The 1,827-nt window shown below is 31.5% G+C and overlaps 1 long non-coding RNA gene across 1 annotated transcript; it reads left to right on the top strand.

The window, feature by feature from the left end:
• The first annotated feature begins 322 nt into the window (after nt 1-322).
• LOC141633485 (uncharacterized) lies at nt 323-1,377 on the top strand. Its single transcript, XR_012538245.1, has 3 exons — nt 323-406; nt 627-691; nt 982-1,377. It is a non-coding gene; the product is annotated as an uncharacterized LOC141633485 (long non-coding RNA).
• Nucleotides 1,378-1,827: the final 450 nt, after the last annotated feature.

Below are 1,827 nucleotides of genomic sequence, written 5' to 3'. Positions count from 1 at the left end.
TTAAAGAATAATTAATATCATAATTATAATGTAATACTCTGTAATTTTAGATATAATTTATAATTTATAAGGTGAGAAAATAATATTTGTCGTCGTAAAAAGAAATAAAATAAAATAAAAAATATAAACCAGCTAGCAAGACCACTGTTTGACCGAGTAGAAGGGGGGAGGTGTATTTGGTTTGGGTGTTATCTATACTACCTAGATATTTTAGTTATTTAATTAATTTAGTCAATTACCTAGAACATTCCTACCACCTACCATGTTAATATATATACCAAACTCATGCCTTACCATCACTTTTTGTTCCACATCAAAAACATAAACTTATAACTTGTGAGGAAAAGAGTAATCTTTGTGAGACAACTTTAAGACGTAGTTTTCACCGCGCATTAAATTAATTGTGGTAAGTTATCTAATTGCGTTACATCAATTATTTACGTTTGACCGTCCTTGACCGTCTGTTGACTGTTGTGGCCTGTTTGATCGACAGGTTGACCACCGTCGGTTGGCTGTGTATGGGGGTGTCGGTTGCGGCGATTTTGGGTGATTGTTATGGGTAGTTTAAATCTTAATTTAATCAACAAAGAATAGTTTATAATTGTATAAAATATAATTGTTGTTAGGTGGTGAATTTGTGGAAAAAGCGTTTTAGGAGATTAATTGATTGAATTTTGAAGATTTGCTGAAGGTAGGATATCTACTCAACTTTATTGCTTATTAAATTAATTAATTGATGAATTCCCTATAAGATGAATTATTATTGCATTGTTGTCATAAGATGAATTATTATTGCATTCTTGGCATCAGACGATTTATTATTGCATTGTCGTTGTAGAGTTTTTCCACCATGAGTTATTGTTGCAATTGTTGCCTTATGAGCACCTTATAATTATATTACTATCACTGCTGGGTTGGTTCTCTATTTATTGACATCTTTGGAAGAGAATTGTATTGAGATTATGATTATTGGTCGGCCAGGCACGGTGCTGTTAGAGTGACTGTGGACCTGAGCGGTGTTTGTGATGTTTGGGTATGTCGTGTATCACAGCTATGAGGCACACGGCTTCTGTTGTTGTCTTTTATGTTGCAGGTTTCATTATATCTATTTATTTTGTTGTTTAGTTATCCTACTCAATCGTTTGGTTGACCCTGTATTCTATAAACACGTATGATGAACCAATTATTGGGGAGCAAATTGACTGACATCTTAGCCTTTGAGGTATGCTGGATGCTTGGAAGGAGCTTGGGACGTATGACCTTCGTCAGAGTCTAGAGATTACCTAGTTTATATTCAGACATTATTTATTTTATTTCCGTTGCCCTGTAATTTAAATTATTTAAACGGTTCATTTGAGTTGTAATAAAACCTCTTGAGTTATCCAGTTAAACAGTATTTATTTTAAAGTACCTTATGTTATATTTGTGCTTTTACTTACTACCTCGGGCAACTAAGATGGTAACTGTAGATATCCGTATCCGTCGATATTGGAATTTATAGAGAACCCGACAAACACCCGATGATGATAGGACACATGTATTCTTTAGTTGTCATTGTCATTATTTGGAGCTCGTTTTACGATGTAGAATGGGCGTCGTCGATGAAGTATTTTATTAATTTAAATGATATTTAAATTAATGTTTCTTAAGTGAGTTCATTTTATTAATTTAAATGATATTTAAATTAAAGTCTTTTTAAAGTGATTTCAATTTAATTTATTTTATTTTGAATTTATTTTCCCAAGTTTATTTTATTGAAAATAAAATAAATATTTGATTTGAAAAATCATTTTGTGAGTATATTTGGTTTGAAAAATCATTTATTTT

Source organism: Silene latifolia, chromosome Y (assembly GCF_048544455.1).
Source record: "Silene latifolia isolate original U9 population chromosome Y, ASM4854445v1, whole genome shotgun sequence".
In the NCBI taxonomy this organism is placed as follows: domain Eukaryota; kingdom Viridiplantae; phylum Streptophyta; class Magnoliopsida; order Caryophyllales; family Caryophyllaceae; genus Silene; species Silene latifolia.
Note: the sequence above shows the minus strand (reverse complement) of the source record. Positions and strands in the feature narration are given on the sequence as shown.